The sequence below is a fragment of the Bufo gargarizans genome, chromosome 4 (assembly GCF_014858855.1).
Source record: "Bufo gargarizans isolate SCDJY-AF-19 chromosome 4, ASM1485885v1, whole genome shotgun sequence".
Lineage (NCBI taxonomy): Eukaryota > Metazoa > Chordata > Amphibia > Anura > Bufonidae > Bufo > Bufo gargarizans.
The window spans coordinates 413,299,514-413,323,953 of record NC_058083.1 but is presented as its reverse complement, the minus strand read 5'-3'; positions in this window follow the sequence as shown (position 1 = coordinate 413,323,953).

The following is a 24,440-nucleotide window of genomic DNA, read 5'->3' as shown; positions in this document are numbered from 1 at the left end:
AAAATTGCAGCCCTTTTTGGCGTGTATTAGTGGCAAAAAAAAATATTTGCCATTCAGCGGCGCAGTTCTATGTTCTAAAGCCTTTTTTGGCATGTATTACTGGGACAAAAAAGGCTAATAAGTCTTTGTGTGGTGAACTGAGAAAATTACAGGCCTTTTTGTTTTGTGTTAGTGGCAAAAAAAAAGTATTATTTGCCATTCATCCGTGCAGTTATGTGTTCTAACGCCTTTTTTGGTGTGTATTAGTGGTAAAAAAAAAAAAGCATTATTTCCCGTTAGGTGGTGAAGTGACAAAATGACAACTTTTGGGGGGGGGTGTATTATTTTAACTTATTTGATCTAACAGTATGTCAGACAGAGAAGTGACAGGCCCTGCACAGGGGAGGGGCAGAAGGCTAAATGTTTCTGGCCCCGACACAGGTCGCAGCAGAGTAAGGGGACATGGCAGCACTTCCAGAGGCCTCAGCTCCCAGTGTAATCTAGCGTTAGTGTCTTGACTAGCAACCCAGCGGTTCTTAAATGGTTGACTCAGTCATCCACTTTAGACACCCCCAGCCAAGTCCGTGGGTTCGTCAGACACAACCCTTAGTTGTCATGTCCCGGGATCAGGCCCTGTGCTCACACCTGTCCTCAACCTGCCTCTGTCTTTTTCTTTTCCCTCAGCCAGAGAAGTAGAATATGCGCGATGAGAAGAGTGGCGTGAGAGCTGATGTTGCGAGCGGTCAGCGGCTCCTGGCTCAGAGACCACTTAGGAGGACATCAGTGACGCGCAAACAGTACTCAATGATGATGTTACCAATCCCAGCTGGGAGTCGGGTGACGAAGGGGCTTCATCATCATCGGGAGGAATCAGGAACTGTCCCTTGTATTGATTACACAGGGTCTAGAGACAATACACTTCATTTCCTTTGAAATTCAATGTTTAAAAGGGCTCTTAATTACAGCATGCAAACACATCCCACACCCTACCAGATGTTGACACTATAAAAAGACAGACAGGTATCACTTAAAAATATACTAGCACCTCTCCATTACCATCTGATCAGGGTTATTAGAGATTACACCAAATAACTAAGATGAAAGGAATCTTACATACATGATTGCAAACTGTAACAAAGTAATTAACTTAGCTGATATGTAAAATAATCCTTTCATGCATAGAAACAGATTGTATACAGCAATCACCAGTATTGTCTAAAGGAGCTGTTTTACTGTTTCAAATAACACATTTGACTCATTCCAGTTTCAGCTAGAACTTCCCGCCATGATGTCTCATAAATTCATGTACGGTTGAATAAAGAAATCGGATGTTTGACCATTCAGGTTTCAGTGCAGAGTGGTTGAATATCTCCCAGCTGGAAGAGAGAATATTCACTGCAATGGAGTGAAAATTCAAGGGTGAAAGTCTTGGATCTCAGTGTGTAACTATCTCAAGGCCACCTCGGATGCGACCAAGCTTTCAATCATCCTGTGAAAAGTACCTGATTTCAGGCAGTCAAGGCAACACCACCTCAGCCAAAGGGAGCTGTCTGTCCTTCCCATCATCTACCGTTTCTGATGCTCCTGCTACTCACCCTCCTACTCCATGTCAGTCATTCTGTCAGCAACCGATCACTAAAGTGATTGCCAAGAGACAACAGGTTTTGTGCACACATCCAAGGCGCAGAAGCTGAATATGCTTTTGACCAAGTTGCAGTCCCTCCCTTTCCAAGTGGTGGACTCTGCACCTTCCAGAGAACTGATGGCTTGTGTCAAGCCGAGATAGAGAGTCCCAAGCCTTCATTTCTTTGCCATAAAGGCAGTACCAGCCCTGCACAAATATGTAAAACAGAAGCTGGTCCAGTCCTTGAGCCTGTCGGTTTCTGCCAAAGTGAACGGCAGCGCTGATGTGTGGAGCTGTCACTACAGTCAAGGACAATATATTTCCTTTATGGCACACTGGGTAAATGTGGTTCCTGCACAGTCAACCCAGCAACTTGATCAGGTGATGCCGCATCCGCCTCCACGGTGATGCCGCATCCGCTTCCACGCCTCCACGCCGTTGGTCCTGTGACAATGTCCGCCTCTGCCTCCTCAACCGCCACTGCCTCCTCAACCGCCACTGTGTCCTTAGCCTCCACTGCAGGGACAATTCACAGTGCTCCTCCAGCATGCGACATGTGCAGGGCACAATGGTGTCACGCTGTTCTACATCTCATTTGCCTGGGCGAACTGAGTCACACAGAGGAGGAACTGCTCAGTTTCCTTCATCAAGAAATTGAATCGTGGCTTTTTCTGCAACAACTCAAAATCGTTACCATGGTGACCGACAGCGGGAAGAACATGGTGTCGGCGCTGTGTCAAGGAGGGCTGAGCCATGCGCCCTGCATAACGCACGTGTTCAATCTGGTTGTCAAGCAGTTCCTGAAGTCTTCCACCCATCTGCAAGACATCATAAAAATGGCCAGGAAACTTTGCATGCACTTCAGCCACCGCCAAGCACATCCTTCTTGAGCTGCAGCAGCAGAATGGCATCCCCCAACATAGGCTGAAATGCGACGTTTCCACCTGTTGGAATTCCACACTCCATATGTTGGACCGACTATACGAACAGAGAAAGGCCATAAATTATTTCTTGATGATCCAAGCGGGCAGGAGTATTCTACTGTGCAACTTCAATATCAGCCAGTTGCAGCTCATGCGTGACACCTGCCGTTTGCTCAGACCCTTTGAGGAGGCCAGGACTACGGGATGAACAATGCAATTTCACATGTTCTGGAACAGATGCTGGTAAATCTGGCTGGTCAGGGGACTGGAGACGTGGTGCCTACATCTCACGGCCACATGAGCCCCGTGGGGGATGAACTGGAGTAGGAGGAGGTCATTGGAGCACAGGTAATGTGTAGTGAAATGGGTGGTTTTTCTACACAGGTGACAGGAGAGGAGGAGAAGGAGCAGCCAGAGGAGCAAAAGGGAGATGAGGAAGACGAGGCAGATGACCCATGGCAGTATGCAGTACAGATGGAGGCAGGGACTCCCTCCGAATCACTTGCACAAATGGCCCGCTGCATACTCACTTGCTTGGGTAGTGACAGCCGAATTGTCACCATTCGACAGAGGGATGACTTCTGGCTCTCCACCTTATTGGACCCTTGCTACCGGTCCAAAATGGGGGCCTTTTTTACACTTGCTGAGAGGGAAAACAAACTTAACTACTATAAACACATTCTATGTAGTCAGTTGGACGCTGCCTATCTGCGCCATTGTCCATTCTCTCGCACGTCTGACCGGGATGGCCCTCTGTCCTCTCGCTCCACTGCTATGGCTACTGTGGAAGGGTGGGGTGGTAGGAGCAGTACCAGCTCCATCAGAAGCAGCTTGAGTCTAGAGTCGATAAGGAGCAGCTTTCTTAACTGCCTAGTGAAGAAACTACTCACCAGCAGCAGCTAGACCTGGAACAGAACCTGAACCAGCAGATGGTGGCATATTTGGACAGCACCCTGCCACCCAGTTAAAATCTATATAGTTTAATTCATATGATATTCTATATTTGGTTATATACTCCTATCTAGTGGCTGTTTTTGGTATTGCACTTGTTTTTCTTGTTCGTGATATCTGTGATTCATTTCCTTTCATTGCTCCACCCCTTCTTCTGTGTACCTCACTTCCTGTATATTCATACTGCTCCAGCCTATGTACAGGTACACATCACATGTATTCTCATGTACGCTTATGAAAGCATCATCTTTTGACCGCACAATACCGGAATCCATCTGTTCTGCTGTACTCTGTTATCTGGCTTACAGAATAAAGCAACTTACATGGATAAACTCGATGTTGGTGAGTTCAAGCTATCTGATAAGGATTGTCCGCAGTGAATATATCTGCTTATACAGGCCAGGCATAGAGGTCTCATTAAGGATAAATCGCTATTACAACAATCAGAGTCAGAATACCCCACATTAAAGATCCGCTGGACTACTGAGAAGCAAAACTGGATTTGTGGCAACAACTGGCAGAGTTTGCCCTGGAAAAGCTGTCCTGTCTGGCCAGTAGTGTGGCATCAAGACCCAAGGAGACAGGGCCGGCTCCAGGATCATGTGGGCCCTTGGGCGATAAAGTCTCAGTGGGCCCCTTTACACAGTGGTAACTCTCTGAGTACAGATAATACAGTAGATATCACCTGCAGTCCTATGTAACAGCATAGATAACACAGTCATGGCTATCTGAGTACAGAAAATGTAGTAGTGTTACCTGCAGTACTATGTAAAACCACAGATAACACTAGTGCTGATAATGTGATAGTGTTACCTGTAGTCCAATGTAAACCACAGATAACACAAGTTTAGATCACGTAGTAGTGTAACCTGCGTCCTTAGTGTGACTCCCAGTGCCTCTACCACGGACTCCATGCTGGCGGTGCTGCCTCCTCTTTCTTCTTCATCTTTCCCCGCACAGAATGTCCTGATGCAGCTGTGTCAAGACAAAGGGAACACTGTGGGCATGGTGATGATGACACACACAAGGGGACAGACACAGACACACACACGTGGACAGACACACACACATGGGGACAGACACACACACATGGGGACAGACACACACACACGGGGACAGACACACACACACACGGGGACAGACCGACACACAGGGACAGACACACACACACGGGGACAGACACACACACACAAGGACAGACACACACATGGGGACAGACACACACACACACACACATGGGGACAGACACACACACACGGGGACAGACACACACACACACGGGGACAGACACACACACACATGGGGACAGACATCTGTGCGATTATCAATCAACTTCTATCTAATGTGTGGCCACCTTAAGGGGGCATTAAAAGGGAATTCCATCTTTAGTTATGCTCAAACCTTTTGTTACCTTTATAATATGACTCCCACTGATTCCCAGTACTGAGGGGACATGGACTGGGGTTTAAAAGGGAATTATCAACATGTACAAAAAGGTGGTCTAAACCGTAACCCATTAGGCACTGGCTAGACTGTGGGATGGAGTCTAAGCAAAGCCTCATGCACACTGCCATTATGCGTCCGTTCTGTGCATTGGGGACCACAATTTGTGGTCCCCAATGCACTGGCAACGTCCGTGCGGTGGCCGGGACAGATTGAGACCCATTCAACCTGAATGGGCCTATGATCCGTCCGCACTGCACAAAAAATAGAACATGTTCTATTTTTTTGCAGTGCGGAGGCATGGACAGAAACACCACGGAAGCACTCCATAGTGCTTCCCATTGAGCAATTGAAGACCCATTCAAGTGAATAGGTCCGCATCTGTGATGCACACGGCCGGTGTGCATGAGGCCATAGACACAGAAAGGGGCTCACACACAGGGACAGACAGACTAACACACACACATGGCCCTCAGAATACACCCAGATCTGTATGATAAACCCCCTTAATTGCACCAGATTCCACTCCACTTGAACCCCACTGCCCCCTCATATTTGTGCTCCACATGCCCACTCATATATGAGCTCCATATGCTGCCCCTTATAAAGTTCTGGGTTTGTCATGTGATCATGAAGGAGCATGTGACCAGTGATGTCACAGACCTCCTTCTAACAACTACATTCTAGCATAGGATCGATCTACCGAAACTCCATCTACCCTGTTCTGAGTTCTGGGGCCGCTTACCCAAGCAGTGCACATGGCAAAAATTGTCTGCATTGCTGGGGTAAGTTGCCCTAGAATTCAAAAAGGGCATGACACAGCTGCAGGAGTGAGCGGGCAGAGTGGGCCCCCCCAGGAGCAAGGGGCCCCGGCACTTGCCCCAGGTTTGCCGGGTGGTGGCGCCGGCCCTGCAAGGAGAACTCGCCTGTCCACCTAAAATGTGTAGAGACTGACGTTAATCAGGCGTGGATCAGCCAGGATTTCCACCCATCAATGTCTGATGCATCAGATTAGATCATCCATGCTGCCTCACCCAAACCTTGACAAAAGAGATTGTTTCTTCTGGCTACCCGTCTCAGCTACTAGTCTGATGCTGCCACCAGCCTGGTACCACACATCTAATGCCAAGTGCTACTTCTTACACCCACCATCGTCAGCGGGTACTGTTATTGCCACCCACCTCCCCAATCTCACTGGGTCTCTCTGTGGTCTCCTGATGCTGCTGCCACCTCACCTCTCAGGTCTCCTCATGCTGCTGCCACCTAAACACTATGTCACCTTACCACTCTGTGGCCTCCTCATGCTGCTGCTGCTGCATCCTCCACATTATGTCACCTTGCCAGCCTGTGGCCTCATGCTGCTGCTGCCACCTCCACACTATGTCACCTTGCCAGTCTGTGGTCTCCTCATTCTGCTGCCACCTCCACACTATGTCACCTTGCCAATCTGTGGTCTCCTCATGCTGCTGCTACCACCTCCACACTATGCTATTGTGCCACTCTGTGGTCTCCTCATGCTGCTGCCACCCCCACAATATGTCATTGTGCCACTCTGTGGCCTCCTCATGCTGTTGCTGCCACCTCCATCATCTGTCATTGTGCCACTAAGTGGTCTCCTCAAGCTGCTGCCACCTCCACACTCTGTCATTGTGCCACTCTGTGGTCTCCTCATGCTGCTGCTACTGCTGCCACCTCTACACTATTTCACCTTACCAGTCTGTGGCCTTCTCATGCTGCTTCTGCCACCTCCACACTATGTCACCTTGCCAGTCTGTGGCCTCCTCATGCTGCTGATAACTCAACACTATGTCACCTTGCCAGTCTGTGGCCTCCTCATGCCTCTCTTGCTGCCACCTCCACACTATGTCATTGCACCACTCTGTGGTCTCTGCATGCTGCTACCACCTCCACACTATGTTATTTTACCAATCTGTGGCCTCCTCATGCTGCTTTTGCCACTTCCACACTATTTCACCTTGCTAGTCTGTGTCCTCCTCATGCTTCTGCTGCCACCTCCACACTCTATCATTGTGCCACACTGTGGCCTCCTCATGCAGCTGCCACCTCCACACTCTGTAACTGTGCCACTCTGTGGCCTTCTCATACTATTGCTGCTGCCACCTCGACACTATGTCACCTTGCCAGTCTGCGGCCTCCTCATGCTGCTGCTAAATCAACACTGTCACTGGACCACTCTGTGGCTTCCTCATGCTGTTGCCACCTCAACACTATGTAAATGGGCCACTCTGTGGTCTTTTCATGCTGCTGCTACCTCAACGCTAAATCATTAGTAGTGATGGACGAACATCGGCTGAGATGATTCGCGAACGCGATGAGATGTTTGTGAACCGCAAGTTTGCGGCGGGCCCCATTCACTTTAATGGCTGGCAAACCTGAAAAACCTTCAGGTCATTATTGCAACCACCAAATCCTTACAAGAAGTTCATAAATCATCCCACACCATAGATAGTGGCATACCATAGCTGGATCAATGGCAAAAATTCCCCCCAAAAAATATGTATTTTAATCAGGGGCCATTATTATGCGTCTTAAAGAGAAACTTTAAAAAATGTGGCCTGCTGGAGCCTAGTAATTTTTTTTTTTTTTTAGGCCACGTGAGTACAGGCCCCAAAAATTAGGCATTCATCTGACAGAAAACATCAAGTGATTATGTGGCTGGAGGTATATTAGACGGTCATTGGATATCAATTTTACTGCAGGCCAGTACAAATAGATGTCAAATACATACAGTATGTTTAAAAGAACAAAAAATATAACATTTTATTAAAAACATAGCTAATGAAATTTCCCCTCATGAAAAAAAAAACAAATGACAATAGCTGAAATTTGATAACACGTGGTCATCACAAGTGTTGAATTCTTCCGTGGTCCCAAACATTAGGCATTCACCAGACAGAAAAGGCCTTTTATGCCACTGTATTTACATAAAACAGGGACCATTATTTGTTCTGGGTGCTGGTGGATATTTGTGGGCTGTCATGAGGAAATTTAATTAAATGTGGTTGTCACAGGTGTTAAATTCCCCCGAGATCCATGCCTCGTTAATTTTTAGAAATGTTAGGTAGTCCACACTGTCGTGAGCTTATCGGTCACAATCCCCCCTGCTGCGCTGAACGTCTTTTCAGACAGGACACTTGAAGAGGGGCAAGACAAGAGTTCCATGGCAAATTGTGCTAGCTCTGGCCACAGGTCAAGCCTGCACACCAAGTAGTTAAGGGGTTCCTCGCTTCTCAGAGCGTCCACATCGGCCGTTAACCCGATGTAGTCGGACACCTGCAGGTCTAGGCATTCCATGAGGCTGGATCCGGAGGGTCGCTGTTGATGGGTTGGCTGCAGGAATAATCTCATATCCGAAGTGACCAACTCATCTTCAAACCACCCTCTTCTTGCATGCACTGTAGGATTGGTACTAGCAACTGTTTCTCTGTGGGTGGAAATTCCTCTGACAGTGCCCGCAACAGCAGAATGCAGAATCTCTCACAGCAAGGCCTAAAAACGCTGCATTCTGACAGCCCTCTGTGATGCTGGTAACATGTCTGCCATTTTAAGTTTGTACCGGGGGTCTAAGTAGTGTTGTCACCAGGTATGGTCCTTTCCCTTTATGATTTTTATACAGGGATCCCTCTTCAAACACTGGAGCATGAAGGCCCCCATTTGCACTAAATTGGAAGCGGTGAAGCGGCCTGGCTCCTGCTCATCGCCCAGGAGAATGTTGTCCTCGATCTCCTCCCTCTATCCTCGGACAACAGGGATCCCAGAAAAGTTTAAAGCCTGCTCTTCTTGCTCCTCCTCCTCCCCCCCCCCCCAGGCACCATCCTCCCCTGACTCCTCTTCATACTCCTGCTGACTTGTCTCAGATGGAGTATCCCCCCCTGCGAATTCATTCAGCATTGCGACTTCCTCATCTTCCTGCTCCTCGACAGATCAATGACACAACGCAATGCACGCTCCAGAAAGAAGGCATAAGGGACAATGTCACTGATGACGCGCTGGCTGAGACTGGCCAGTTTGGTGATCGCATTAAATGGCCGGAGAAGTCTGCAAGCATCGTGCATGAGTATCCACTGGCGCAGTGAAAAAAAAACAAGCTCCCCAGAACCTGTCCTGCCGCAGATTTCATACAGGTAGTCGTTAAAGGCTCGTTTCTGCTGGAGAAGGCTATCAAGCATATAGAAGGTGGAGTTGCAGTGTGTCGGGCAGTCACAAATCAGACGTATGATGGGCATGTAAGATCTTCTAAAATGGCCAGAGATTTTCCTGGCCTGCCGCAAGTCGTCCTGGACCCCGGGGGATTTGGCAACGAATCGCTGCATCACTAAGATCAGGACGTGTGCCATGCACAGCAGGTGTGTCATTTTGCCCTGTTTCAGCGCGCTCAACAGATTGGCACCGTTTTCGCACACCATTTTACCAACTGTCAAATTGAGCGGTTTAGCCACTGATCGGCCTGTGACTGCAGAGCTAAAAGGAGTGCAGGACCGGTGTGGCTCTTTGCTTACAGGCACAACAGCTGCAGCACAGCATGGCAACGTCTCACCTGGCATGTCAAACATGTTCTGGGGAGCTGAGGTGGTGCAGCGGAACAGGCGGTAGCATTGGAAAAGGAGGAGTCAGCCGAGGAGGAGACGGAGGATGGCGTAGGAGGAGGAGAAGAAGAGACAGGCATGCAATCTGTGGCGTTAACACCAATTCCACATGGGTACTACAGGTTACATGCCGTCAGAATGTTCACCCAGTGGGCAGTAAAAGTTATGTACCTTGCCTGCCGTGTTTGCTAGACCATGTGTCTGTGGTCAGATGTATCTTGGCACCAACACTGTGTGCCAGAGATACATTCACTTGCCGCTGAACATGGACATATAACTCTAAGATTCTCTTCTGGGAGAAATATTTCCTTCCGGGGACCTTCCATTGCAGTGTGCCAATGGCCACAAATTTTCTAAAGGCCTCTGAGTGTGCACATTTATATGGCAGTATTTGGCGGGCTAGCAGTTCCGACAAGCCAGCGGTCAGCCGTTGGGCAAGAGAATTATCCGGCGTCATCATTTACGCTGAAACATTTGGGCCACGGAAGCCTGTCCTGTGCCAGATGAACATGGAAAAGTCACTGTGGAAGGTGGAGTGGAGGACAAATGGGAGGAGAGAGAAGAAGAGGCAGGACGTGGAGCACCAGGAGTGTGGCTTTGTGGGTTCTGACGGCGTTGCTCCCACTAGGCTCGTGATGTTCCAGAATCTATAAATAAAACGATAAATAAACCCAATCTGGCAGCCATTTTACATTCTGTTTTTTTTGCCAGTGTAGGGAGAGGTTGCTGTGTGGAGAAGGGACAGACTGTTAGTGACACCAACCGCTAGCTAACAGGGCCACAAAAGTCCTTTTAAGGACTGGTATAGGTGTGCTATCGATAGGTGTGACATACAGAGGGATGTGATATACTTAAAGTCAGGTCCATAAATATTGGGACACCGACACAATTGTAACATGTTTGGCTCTATACAACACCACAATGGATTTGAAATGAAACGAACAAGATGTGCTTTAACTGCAGACTGGCAGCTTTAATTTGAGGGTATTTACATCCAAATCAGGTGAACGGTGTACGGATTACAACAGTTTGCATATGTGCCTCCCACTTGTTAAGGAACCAAAAGTAATGGGACAATTGGCTTCTCAGCTATTTTAATGGCCAGGTGTGTGTTATTCCCTCATTATCTCAATTACAATGAGCAGATAAAATGAGCAATTACAATGAGCAGAGTTCATTTCAAGTGTGCTATTTGCATCTGGAATCTGTTGCTGTCAACTCTCAAGATGAGTTCCATAGAGCTGTCACTATCAGTGAAGCAAGCCATCATTAGGCTGAAAAAAAAAACACAAAAAAAACCATAGAGATAACAAAAACATTAGGCGTGGCCAAAACAACTGTGTGGAACACTCTTAAAAAGAAGGAACGCATCGGTGAGCTCAGCAACACCAAAAGACCCAGAAGATTACAGAAAACAACTGTGGTGGATCACCGAAGAATTCTTTCCCTGCTGAAGAAAACACCCTTTACAACAGTTGGCCAGATCCAGAACACTCTCCAGGAGGTAGGTGTATGTGTGTCAAAGTCAACAATCAAGAGAAGACTTCACCAGAGTGAATACAGAGGGTTAACCACAAGATGTAAACCATTGGTGAGCCTCAAAAACAGGGGGGCCAGATTAGAGTTTGCCAAACGACATCTAAAAAAGCCTTCACAGTTCTGGAACAACATCCTATGGACAGATAAGACCAAGATCAACTTGTACCAGAGTGATGGGAAGAGAAGAGTATGGAGAAGGAAAGGAACTTCTCATGATCCTAAGCATACCACCTCATCAGTAAAGCATGGTGGTGATAGTGTCATGGGTCGGGCATGTATGGCTGCCAATGGAACTGGTTCCCTTGTATTTATTGATGATGTGACTGCTGACAAAAGCAGTAGGATGAGTTCTGTGTTTCGGGCAATATTATCTGCTCATATTCAGCCAAATGCTTCAGAACTCATTGGACGGCGCTTCACAGTGCAGATGGACAATGACCCAAAGCATACTGCAAAGGCAACCAAAGAGTTTTTTAAGGGAAAGAAGTGGAATGTTATGCAATGGCCAAGTCAATCACCTGACCTGAATCCGATTGAGCATGCATTTCACTTGCTAAGACAAAACTGAAGGGAAAATGCCCCAAGAACAAGCAGGAGCTGAAGACAGTTGCAGCAGAGGCCTGGCAGAGCATCACCAGGGATGAAACCCAGCGTCTGGTCTGGTGATGTCTATGCGTTCCAGACTTCAGGTTGTAATTGACTGCAAAGGATTTGCAACCAAGTACTAAAAAGTGAACACTTGATTTAAGATTATTATTCTGTCCCATTACTTTTGGTCCCTTAGCAAGGGCACATATGCAAACTGTTGTAATTCCTACACCGTTCACCTGATTTGGATGTAAATACCCTCAAATTAAAGGTGACAGTCTGCAGTTAAAGCACATATTGTTTGTTTCATTGTGGTGGTGTATAGAGCAAAGAATGTTAGAATTGCCTGTTGCCGCTTCCTCACTGCAGTGCTAAACTGCTTCCAGCTACTGACAGATGGCTGACTGGTGCTGCAAGATGATAATTCAGAGGTGGAAGTGGGGGGAGGAGGCGGAGGAGGAGAAGGGGGGTTGCATCCAGTAACGTAAGTGGTGGCGGAAACCCTGATGGAAGTAGGGCCCGAAATCCTTGGCATTGCTAGCACCAGTGCCATCCCAGGGTATGACTTTCTCCCGGCCTCCACAATGTTCACCCAGTGTGCCGTCAGGGAAATGTAGCATCCCTGGCCAAAAGCGCTTGTAATGTCGCTGCCACCACTGACTAATAAAAAATGTAACTGAATGAATGTCACTGATATTTAGAATGCACACACATTATACAGGAGGTTGTCACAAGTAATGTCGCTGCCACCACCGTGTAATAAAAAATGACACTGAATGAATGTCACTGATATTTAGGATGTGCACACGTTATACAGGAGTTTTGGCGCTGGTAATTTCGCTGTCACCACCGGCTAATAAAAAATTGCACTGAATGAATGCTGATGATATTTCGGATGCTCTAACGTTATGCTTAAGATGTAGCGCAGGTAAGGGTGGGTTCACATCTGCGTTTTGAAATCCGTTTTACAATGGATCTGCTTTATGCAAAACGGATCCATTAGAAAACGGATGCAATAAAAAGCCATTGTTCCGTTTTTTAACGGATCAGTTACCAAATGTGCGTTAAAATAACGGATATTACGTATCCGTTTTGTGACGTAGAAATGGATCCGTTATTTATTATTTAATTAGCTTTGTGAGTTTTAGTGTGTGTGTGAAAGGAATATATAATGCTCTAGTATTTAGTGTCCTGTGAGCTGTGTATTGTGTGGTTTTTGGCCAGGTGTTTGAAGCCATATTACCAGCTTATCTTTTATTTGACTTGGAGTATGGCATACTGACTGGGCAATAGAGTAGGAGGATACGTAGTCGTTCCAGGCGCTATTGGGTTCACCCCATTAATTCTTCAAGAACCACTCATGGTGCATTTTTTTGTTCTCTAACCTGAGCTTCGTCAGCAGCCAGATAAATTTTATGATTATTTTCGTATGTCACGGGAGTCTTTTGATGATTTGCTTTCCAAACTGGCGCCTTCTCTTAAGTGGCAAAATACCAGATTTAGGCGAAGTGTATGTCCTGCAGAACGACTAATGGTGACCTTACCGTAAATATTAGAATTTTCTGCCTTTTAAATGTGTGTTGTAATTTAAACATGTGCCAAACTGGCTTTTCCATTTTACTAATAACTTGTGTGCTTATAAAAAGGCCCATTATTAATGTCCTTTCTAAATTTGCATCAATCCTTACTGTATTTGCCATCCTAGCCTAATTAAGGTGTACATCAAGTGTAGTCTAGGCCTTAACTTCAACACTAAGTGCAGATGGACAATGACCCAAAGCATACTGCAAAGGCAACCAAAGAGTTTTTTAAGGGAAAGAAGTGGAATGTTATGCAATGGCCAAGTCAATCACCTGACCTGAATCCGATTGAGCATGCAATTACTTTAGAAGTTTAATTCTGATGAAAGGTCCTCTTTAAAGTTGAACTTGCATGACACCCCAAAACACATTCCCCAACTTCTTCTGAGTACGGCGATACCAGATGTGTGACACTTTTTTGCAGCCTAGATGCACAAAGGTGCCCAAATTCCTTTTAGGAGGGCATTTTTAGACATTTGGATCCCAGACTTCTTCTCACGCTTTAGGGCCCCTAAAAAGCCAGGGCAGTATAAATACCCCACATGTGACCCCACTTTGGAAATAAGACACCCCAAGGTATCCAATGAGGGGCCTGGCAAGTTCATAGAATTTTTTTTTCTTTTCGCATAAGTTAGCGGAAATTGATTTTTTTTTGTTTTTTCTCACAAAGTCTCACTTTCCGCTAACTTAGGACAAAAATTTAAATCTTTCATGGACTCAATATGCCCCTCAGCAAATACCTTGGGGTGTCTTCTTTCCAAAATGGGGTCAGTTGTGGGGTGTTTGTACTGCCCTGGCATTTGAGCATTTGAGCATTTGAGCATTAGGAGTTTCTGCTATTCTCCTTATATTGAGCATACAGGTAATGAGATTTTTTTTTCCGTTCAGCCTCTGGGCTGAAAGAAAAAAATGAACGGCACAGATTTCTTCATTCGCATCGATCAATGTGGATGAAAAAATCTCTGCCAAAAAAAAAAAATGGAGGGGAAAGGCGTCTGCCAGGACATAGGAGCTCCGCCCTACATCCATACCCACTTAGCTCGTATGCCCTGGCAAACCAGATTTCTCCATTCGCATCAATCGATGTGGATGAATAAATCATTGCCGGGATTTTTTTTTTTATATATATATATATACAAAGTGCTTGCCAAAGCATAGGAACGCCGCCTCCTCCTCAGCTCGTATGCCTCGGCAAACATATCTGTCACTGCAGAGGAGAAAATCCCGTCTTGCAGCGCCGCATACACCGACTTGCGTGTAATCTGAGAGCAGCGCATTGCTTCTGTCAGAATGCACATCGGTGCTGCAGCTAGTAGATCGGTTGGTCCACCTGGAAGGTAAAAAAAAAAAGAAAAAACCAGGCCACAACGCAATAATTTTATTAACTTTGGAACAGAACATGTAACTTAAACTTTTGGAACTAAACATTAACCTGTTTGCTTACTGGTGTTTTTTTTTTTTTGTTTTTTTGTTTTTTTACCTTTATAGAACAAACCTCTCCTTCCCCATGGGTCAATGTGCAAAGCGCAAATCGCCCAAAGATGTGGCGAAGTGCGTTATGCACTTTGTCCCATGTGAAAGGAGACGTTTGCAGCAGCTGTGAGTGAATGGGCCCTAATAGCCCTGTGTGCCTATCCTGGTGAGATGATCCCTATGCTAGGTGTACCTGTGTGTGGTACTTTCGGAAACACTCCCCTAAGCATAGGGCAGGGTGGTCGGGACAGTCAGGACAGAAATAGCGGGTGTCACGCCTTATTCCACTCCTGCTACAGACACGACATTTTTTTCGGGGTGGCGGTCAGTTTGAGGTACCAGCAACGACACTGGGGAAGTGTCGCTCGTGTAGACGGCTAACTACACTGGTGGATGGGGCCACGGAACCTCCTGGATACAGGAGGTTCGCGATGATCTCTTCCTGAAATTTGAGGAAGGATCCAGTTCTCCCAGCCTTACTGTAGAGAACAAAACTATTGTACAGAGCCAATTGAATTAAATATACAGACACCTTCTTATACCAGCGTCTGGTGCGTCGGGAAACTAAATACGGAGCCAACATCTGGTCATTGAAGTCGACCCCTCCCATGTGGAGGTTATAGTCGTGGACTGAGAGGGGCTTTTCAATGACACGGGTTGCTCGCTCAATTTGTATTGTCGTGTCTGCGTGAATGGAGGAGAGCATGTAAACGTCACGCTTGTCTCTCCATTTCACCGCGAGCAGTTCTTCGTTACACAATGCGGCCCTCTGCCCCCTTGCAAGACGGGTGCTAACGAGCCGTTGGGGGAAGCCCGCGCGACTAGTTCGCGCGGTACCACAGGCGCCAATCCGTTCTAGAAACAAATGCCTAAAGAGGGCCACACTTGTGTAGAAATTGTCCACATAAAGATGGTACCCCTTGCCGAATAAGGGTGACACCAAGTCCCAAACTGTCTTCCCACTGCTCCCCAGGTAGTCAGGGCAACCGACCGGCTCCAGGGTCTGATCTTTTCCCTCATAGACCCGAAATTTGTGGGTATAGCCTGTGGCCCTTTCACAGAGCTTATACAATTTGACCCCATACCGGGCGCGCTTGCTTGGGATGTATTGTTTGAAGCCAAGGCGCCCGGTAAAATGTATCAGGGACTCGTCTATGCAGATGTTTTGCTCAGGGGTATACAAATCTGCAAATTTCAGGTTGAAATGGTCTATGAGGGGCCGAATTTTGTGGAGCCGGTCAAAAGCAGGGTGGCCCCTGGGACGGGAGGCGGTGTTGTCACTAAAGTGCAGGAAACGCAGGATGACCTCAAATCGTGTCCTGGACATAGCAGCAGAGAACATGGGCATGTGATGAATCGGGTTCGTGGACCAATATGACCGCAATTCATGCTTTTTTGTCAGGCCCATGTTGAGGAGGAGGCCCAGAAAAGTTTTAAGTTCGGAAACTTGGACTGGTTTCCACCGGAAAGGCTGGGCATAAAAGCTTCCCGGGTTAGCGGTGATAAATTGTGTGGCATACCGGTTTGTCTCTGCCACGACTAAGTCTAAAAGCTCCGCAGTCAAGAACAGCTCAAAAAATCCCAGGGCCGAATCGATCTGAGCTGTCTCAACCCGAACTCCAGACTGGGCGGTGAAAGGGAAAACTATGGGTGCGGCTGAAGTTGGGGACTGCCAATCAGGGTTTGCCAGCACCTCTGGGATTCTAGGGGCTCTACGGGCACGTCTTTGCGGTGGCTGCGACGGGGTCACTACTGCACGTGCCACCGTACCAGCTTCAACTGCCCTTCTGGTGCTCGCTACTTCACCAGGTTGTACGGCAGTGCTGGTACTAGGTCCAGGAAGGGCTGGGCTGCTGGTGTATGCCTCACCACGTAGTCCGACAGCACCAGCCCCACTCTGCTGCTCTTGAAGCGGATCCTGCGCAACCTGCGGTCTAGCGACACGGGGCCGGGTACGCCTGGTGCTATCAGGGACCTCAGCCTCCTCGTCCGAACTTTGGGTCAGAGAGCCACTGCTTTCTACAGGTTCGTATTCTGACCCGCTGGATTCATCAGATGAGGGTTCCCACTCCTCATCCGACTGGGTCAGAAGCCTGTAGGCCTCTTCAGAAGAATACCCCCTGTTAGACTTGTGGGCAACTAAATTTCGGGGTATTCCCTGGGACTACCCAAGAAAAAAAAAGCAAGCCTGTCTTACAAATGGGAGGCTAGCGAAGTACCGGAGGCTGCTGCGGTTGATAAAAAATATCAAAACTGATTTTTTTATCGCCGCAGTGCGTGTAAAGTGAATGTGCAGCGATTTTGTCACTGCGGTGGGGCGGGCGTGGGTGTACGCACGTGTGGGCGACCGATCAGGCCTGATCGGGCAAACACTGCGTTTTGGGTGGAGGGAGAACTAAAGTGACACTAGTACTATTATAGATCTGACCGTGATCAGTTTTGATCACTTCCAGATACTATAAAAGTACAAATGCTGATTAGCGATACGCTAATCAGCGAATAACGGACTGCGGTGCGGTGGGCTGGGCGCTAACCGATCCCTAAACTACCTAACCAAGGAGCCTAAACTATACTGAAACCTAACGGTCAATACCAGTGAAAAAAAAAAGTGACAGTTTGCACTGATCACTTTTTTCCTTTCACTAGTGATTGACAGGGGCGATCAAAGGGGTGATCAAAGGGTTAATTGACCAAAAGAAGGAGCAGAGGAGCACAGCAGACATATAACCCCATCATATTTACTAATATGTGGGGTTAAATGGCTGCTGATTGGATTTTTTAAAAATCAGCAGCCTGCCAGCCAATGATCGTGGCCGGCAGGCTGCTGACGAAATACTGTGCTTCGAAATGCCGGCCCGCGATGCGCAGGCGCGGGCCGGCTGTGACGTAATCTCGCGTCTCGCGAGATGACGCGCCGATGCGTCCAGGAGGAACAAATCAACCACCTCCCGGACGCATCGGTGCGTACAGCGGTCGGGAGGTGGTTAACTATGTTAACCTGTTGAGAGGGAGGGCAGAGTCCCATTGATTTATTAGACAGCCCAGAACTCAGTAGTTTGTTCACCGCAGATGAAGCGTCAAGCGAAACCCGGGTCGGGTCTGAACACAAGGATATGTTTTAAGGCATTTTAAAACATTCGTGTTTGTGAGTATAATAAATTGTACTTTTATACCTTGGTGGTACTTCACTATCTGCGCACATCCCTTTTTGAAGGTTATACGATCTACCGGGAGCGTGGGAGCCACTGTGAGGATTCGCATATACTACATTTAGGAAGTGCGGAAAAATCCTGCTACGGAAGTCTATCCCTCTATGGAGATTGAAGCAGCGCGGTCCTTCATATAAAACAAACTACAACGCACTGCCATTGTATCCCACTTTGACTAACAACAAAGTGCGTGTGATAGGCTGCAACATAATACATTTATCTTGGATTTGGATGTCCTTCAGATAAACATAGTTTATGCTTTTTACATAAGAATTCCAATATATAGTAACCTACCTTCTGAGCTCAGCAGAGCGCTGTAGGAACTGGAGAGCCCTCTCGTACCAATAGGGCCAAGTGGTCCCTGCTCTGGATCCGCTGGGGGCCAACCGTGACTTACTGAAGTCCGGCATAAAGCGGTCACGGATTGACCTCCAGCGGGTTTTGATGAAATCCCCTAGAAAAAAAACAAAAAACTTTTTCAATATGTGTATATTAGTAGAGTTGAGCAAACACCTGGATGTTCGGGTTCGAGAAGTTCGGCCGAACTTCCCGAAAATGTTCGGGTTCGGGATCCGAACCCGATCCGAACTTCGTCCCGAACCCGAACCCCATTGAAGTCAATGGGGACCCGAACTTTTCGGCACTAAAAAGGCTGTAAAACAGCCCAGGAAAGGGCTAGAGGGCTGCAAAAGGCAGCAACATGTAGGTAAATCCCCTGCAAACAAATGTGGATAGGGAAATGAATTAAAATAAAAATTAAATAAATAAAAATTAACCAAAATCAATTGGAGACAGGTCCCATAGCAGAGAATCTGGCTTCCCGTCACCCACCACTGGAACAGTCCATTCTCAGATATTTAGGCCCCGGAACCCAGGCAGAGGAGAGAGGTCCCGTAACAGAGAATCTGGCTTCATGTCAGCAGAGAATCAGTCTGCATGTCATAGCAGAAAATCAGGCTTCACGTCAGCCACCACTGCAACAGTCCATTGTCATAAATTTAGGCCAAGCACCCAGGCAGAGGAGAGAGGTCCCGTAACAGACAATCTGGCTTCATGTCAGCAGAGAATCAGTCTTCATATCATAGCAGAGAATCAGGCTTCACGTCACCCACCACTGTAAGAGTCCATTTTCATAAATTTAGGCCCAGCACCCAGGCAGAGGAGAGAGGTCCCGTAACAGAGGATCTGGCTTCATGTCAGCAGAGAATTAGTCTGCATGTCATAGCAGAGAATGAGGCTTCACGTCAGCCACCACTGCAACAGTCCATTGGCATATATTTAGGCCCAGCACCCAGGCAGAGGAGAGAGGTCCCGTAACAGACAATCTGGCTTCATGTCAGCAGAGAATCAGTCTTCATGTCATAGCAGAGAATCAGGCTTCACGTCACCCACCACTGTAAGAGTCCATTTTCATAAATTTAGGCCCAGCACCCAGGCAGAGGAGAGAGGTCCCGTAACAGAGGATCTGGCTTCATGTCAGCAGAGAAATAGTCTGCATGTCATAGCAGAGAATGAGGCTTCACGTCAGCCACCACTGCAACAGTCCATTGGCATATATTTAGGCCCAGCACACAGGCAGAGGAGAAAGGTCCCGTAACAGACAATCTGGCTTCATTTCAGTAGAGAATCAGTCTGCATGTCATAGCAGAGAATCAGGCTTCACGTCACCCACCACTGCAACAGTCCATTTTCATAAGTTTAGGCCAAGCACCCAGGCAGAGGAGAGAGGTCCCGTAACAGACAATCTGGCTTCATGTCAGTAGAGAATCAGTCTGCATGTCATAGCAGAGAATCAGGCTTCACGTCACCCACCACTGCAACAGTCCATTTTCATAAGTTTAGGCCAAGCACCCAGGCAGAGGAGAGAGGTCCCGTAACAGACAATCTGGCTTCATGTCAGCAGAGAATCAGTCTTCATATCATAGCAGAGAATCAGGCTTCACGTCACCCACCACTGTAAGAGTCCATTTTCATAAATTTAGGCCCAGCACCCAGGCAGAGGAGAGAGGTCCCGTAACAGACAATCTGGCTTCATGTCAGCAGAGAATCAGTCTTCATGTTATAGCAGAGAATCAGGCTTCACGTCACCCACCACTGTAAGAGTCCATTTTCATAAATTTAGGCCCAGCACCCAGGCAGAGGAGAGAGGTCCCGTAACAGAGGATCTGGCTTCATGTCAGCAGAGAATTAGTCTGCATGTCATAGCAGAGAATGAGGCTTCACGTCAGCCACCACTGCAACAGTCCATTGGCATATATTTAGGCCCAGCACCCAGGCAGAGGAGAGAGGTCCCGTAACAGACAATCTGGCTTCATGTCAGCAGAGAATTAGTCTGCATGTCATAGCAGAGAATGAGGCTTCACGTCAGCCACCACTGCAACAGTCCATTGGCATATATTTAGGCCCAGCACACAGGCAGAGGAGAAAGGTCCCGTAACAGACAATCTGGCTTCATTTCAGTAGAGAATAAGTCTGCATGTCATAGCAGAGAATCAGGCTTCACGTCACCCACCACTGCAACAGTCCATTTTCATAAGTTTAGGCCAATCACCCAGGCAGAGGAGAGAGGTCCCGTAACAGACAATCTGGCTTCATGTCAGTAGAGAATCAGTCTGCATGTCATAGCAGAGAATCAGGCTTCACGTCACCCACCACTGCAACAGTCCATTTTCATAAGTTTAAGCCAAGCACCCAGGCAGAGGAGAGAGGTCCCGTAACAGACAATCTGGCTTCATGTCAGTAGAGAATCAGTCTGCATGTCATAGCAGAGAATCAGGCTTCACGTCACCCACCACTGCAACAGTCCATTTTCATAAGTTTAGGCCAAGCACCCAGGCAGAGGAGAGAGGTCCCGTAACAGACAATCTGGCTTCATGTCAGCAGAGAATTAGTCTGCATGTCATAGCAGAGAATCAGGCTTCACGTCAGCCACCACTGCAACAGTCCATTGGCATATATTTAGGCCCAGCACACAGGCAGAGGAGAGAGGTCCCGTAACAGACAATCTGGCTTCATTTCAGTAGAGAATCAGTCTGCATGTCATAGCAGAGAATCAGGCTTCACGTCACCCACCACTGCAACAGTCCATTTTCATAAGTTTAGGCCAAGCACCCAGGCAGAGGAGAGAGGTCCCGTAAAAGACAATCTGGCTTCATGTCAGTAGAGAATCAGTCTGCATGTCATAGCAGAGAATGAGGCTTCACGTCACCCACCACTGCAACAGTCCATTGGCATATATTTAGGCCCAGCACACAGGCAGAGGAGAAAGGTCCCGTAACAGACAATCTGGCTTCATTTCAGTAGAGAATCAGTCTGCATGTCATAGCAGAGAATCAGGCTTCACGTCACCCACCACTGCAACAGTCCATTTTCATAAGTTTAGGCCAAGCACCCAGGCAGAGGAGAGAGGTCCCGTAACAGACAATCTGGCTTCATGTCAGTAGAGAATCAGTCTGCATGTCATAGCAGAGAATCAGGCTTCACGTCACCCACCACTGCAACAGTCCATTTTCATAAGTTTAGGCCAAGCACCCAGGCAGAGGAGAGAGGTCCCGTAACAGACAATCTGGCTTCATGTCAGCAGAGAATCAGTCTTCATATCATAGCAGAGAATCAGGCTTCACGTCACCCACCACTGTAAGAGTCCATTTTCATAAATTTAGGCCCAGCACCCAGGCAGAGGAGAGAGGTCCCGTAACAGACAATCTGGCTTCATGTCAGCAGAGAATCAGTCTTCATGTTATAGCAGAGAATCAGGCTTCACGTCACCCACCACTGTAAGAGTCCATTTTCATAAATTTAGGCCCAGAACCCAGGCAGAGGAGAGAGGTCCCGTAACAGAGGATCTGGCTTCATGTCAGCAGAGAATTAGTCTGCATGTCATAGCAGAGAATGAGGCTTCACGTCAGCCACCACTGCAACAGTCCATTGGCATATATTTAGGCCCAGCACACAGGCAGAGGAGAGAGGTCCCGTAACAGACAATCTGGCTTCATGTCAGCAGAGAATTAGTCTGCATGTCATAGCAGAGAATGAGGCTTCACGTCAGCCACCACTGCAACAGTCCATTGGCATATATTTAGGCCCAGCACACAGGCAGAGGAGAAAGGTCCCGTAACAGACAATCTGGCTTCATTTCAGTAGAGAATCAGTCTGCATGTCATAGCAGAGAATCAGGCTTCACGTCACCCACCACTGCAACAGTCCATTTTCATAAGTTTAGGCCAATCACCCAGGCAGAGGAGAGAGGTCCCGTAACAGACAATCTGGCTTCATGTCAGTAGAGAATCAGTCTGCATGTCATAGCAGAGAATCAGGCTTCACGTCACCCACCACTGCAACAGTCCATTTTCATAAGTTTAGGCCAAGCACCCAGGCAGAGGAGAGAGGTCCCGTAACAGACAATCTGGCTTCATGTCAGTAGAGAATCAGTCTGCATGTCATAGCAGAGAATCAGGCTTCACGTCACCCACCACTGCAACAGTCCATTTTCATAAGTTTAGGCCAAGCACCCAGGCAGAGGAGAGAGGTCCCGTAACAGACAATCTGGCTTCATGTCAGCAGAGAATTAGTCTGCATGTCATAGAAGAGAATCAGGCTTCACGTCAGCCACCACTGCAACAGTCCATTGGCATATATTTAGGCCCAGCACACAGGCAGAGGAGAGAGGTCCCGTAACAGACAATCTGGCTTCATTTCAGTAGAGAATCAGTCTGCATGTCATAGCAGAGAATCAGGCTTCACGTCACCCACCACTGCAACAGTCCATTTTCATAAATTTAGGCCAAGCACCCAGGCAGAGGAGAGAGGTCCCGTAACAGACAATCTGGCTTCATGTCAGTAGAGAATCAGTCTGCATGTCATAGCAGAGAATCAGGCTTCACGTCACCCACCACTGCAACAGTCCATTTTCATAAGTTTAGGCCAAGCACCCAGGCAGAGGAGAGAGGTCCCGTAACAGACAATCTGGCTTCATGTCAGTAGAGAATCAGTCTGCATGTCATAGCAGAGAATCAGGCTTCACGTCACCCACCACTGCAACAGTCCATTTTCATAAGTTTAGGCCAAGCACCCAGGCAGAGGAGAGAGGTCCCGTAACAGACAATCTGGCTTCATGTCAGTAGAGAATCAGTCTGCATGTCATAGCAGAGAATCAGGCTTCACGTCACCCACCACTGCAACAGTCCATTTTCATAAGTTTAGGCCAAGCACCCAGGCAGAGGAGAGAGGTCCCGTAACAGACAATCTGGCTTCATGTCAGTAGAGAATCAGTCTGCATGTCATAGCAGAGAATCAGGCTTCACGTCACCCACCACTGCAACAGTCCATTTTCATAAGTTTAGGCCAAGCACCCAGGCAGAGGAGAGAGGTCCCGTAACAGACAATCTGGCTTCATGTCAGTAGAGAATCAGTCTGCATGTCATAGCAGAGAATCAGGCTTCACGTCACCCACCACTGCAACAGTCCATTTTCATAAGTTTAGGCCAAGCACCCAGGCAGAGGAGAGAGGTCCCGTAACAGACAATCTGGCTTCATGTCAGCAGAGAATCAGTCTGCATAGTCATAGCAGAGAATCAGGCTTCACGTCACCCACCACTGCTAACGAGTCCATTTTCATAAGTTTAGGCCCAGCACCCAGGCAGAGGAGAGAGGTCCCGTAACAGACAATCTGGCTTCATGTCAGCAGAGAATCAGTCTTCATGTCATAGCAGAGAATCAGGCTTCACGTCACCCACCACTGCAACAGTCCATTTCATAATTTAGGCCCAGCACCCAGGCAGAGGAGAGAGGTCCCGTAACAGAGCATCTGGCTTCATGTCAGCAGAGAATTAGTCTGCATGTCATAGCAGAGAATGAGGCTTCACGTCAGCCACCACTGCAACAGTCCATTGGCATATATTTAGGCCCAGCACACAGGCAGAGGAGAGAGGTCCCGTAACAGACAATCTGGCTTCATGTCAGCTAGAGAATCAGTCTGCATGTCATAGCAGAGAATGAGGCTTCACGTCAGCCCACCACTGCAACAGTCCATTTGCATATATTTAGGCCCAGCACCCAGGCAGAGGAGAAGAGGTCCCGTAACAGACAATCTGGCTTCATGTCAGTAGAGAATCAGTCTGCATGTCATAGCAGAGAATCAGGCTTCACGTCACCCACCACTGCAACAGTCCATTTTCATAAGTTTAGGCCAAGCACCCAGGCAGAGGAGAGAGGTCCCGTACAGACAATCTGGCTTCATGTCAGTAGAGAATCAGTCTGCATGTCATAGCAGAGAATCAGGCTTCACGTCACCCACCACTGCAACAGTCCATTTTCATAAGTTTAGGCCAAGCACCCAGGCAGAGGAGAGAGGTCCCGTAACAGACAATCTGGCTTCATGTCAGTAGAGAATCAGTCTGCATGTCATAGCAGAGAATCAGGCTTCACGTCACCCCACCACTGCAACAGTCCATTTTCATAAGTTTAGGCCAAGCACCCAGGCAGAGGAGAGAGGTCCCGTAACAGACAATCTGGCTTCATGTCAG